Here is a 493-nt window from a genome sequence, read left to right as displayed (position 1 = left end):
ATGCGCATACGCATCCTATCTCAGATATTTCGCACACGTCAGATATTTCGCGCGACACCGGTTTGAACGTATAAGAACCGCCGAAAAAAATCAACGGCGACCGACGTAGGAGCGCCATTTTCATGTACATTAGCACAGCTGGGAATCGTGGCGCGTGGCTGCGAGCAAAGTGAAGCATGTAGATCAGATTTTACCATGCTCACGTGCCGTCGGCCCGCCCGCGGCTAGTTTGAACGTATTAAGTAAATTAATTATAGCGATTTTCTTAGAGAACTGGAAGGTATGATTGATATTTATATACCACGAATAAATTTAATGGCGAGAAAAAATCACAACAGGCGACTATTGGATAGAAAGACACTGTAAGCAATTAGGAAAAAACCACAGGTGTTGGCAGAGGTTTATGGAAACTAAAGGCGGCAAAGTAAAGAATCATTGCAGAAAAGCAAAAAGTTGGAACAAAGCATAGCCGTTCAAGCAAAAGCCAACCTAC

This window comes from Priapulus caudatus, unplaced genomic scaffold, assembly GCF_000485595.1.
Source record: "Priapulus caudatus unplaced genomic scaffold, Priapulus_caudatus-5.0.1 Scaffold38, whole genome shotgun sequence".
Taxonomy (NCBI): domain Eukaryota; kingdom Metazoa; phylum Priapulida; class Priapulimorpha; order Priapulimorphida; family Priapulidae; genus Priapulus; species Priapulus caudatus.
The sequence above is the reverse complement of the archived record's forward strand: the minus strand, read 5'-3'. Positions refer to the sequence as shown.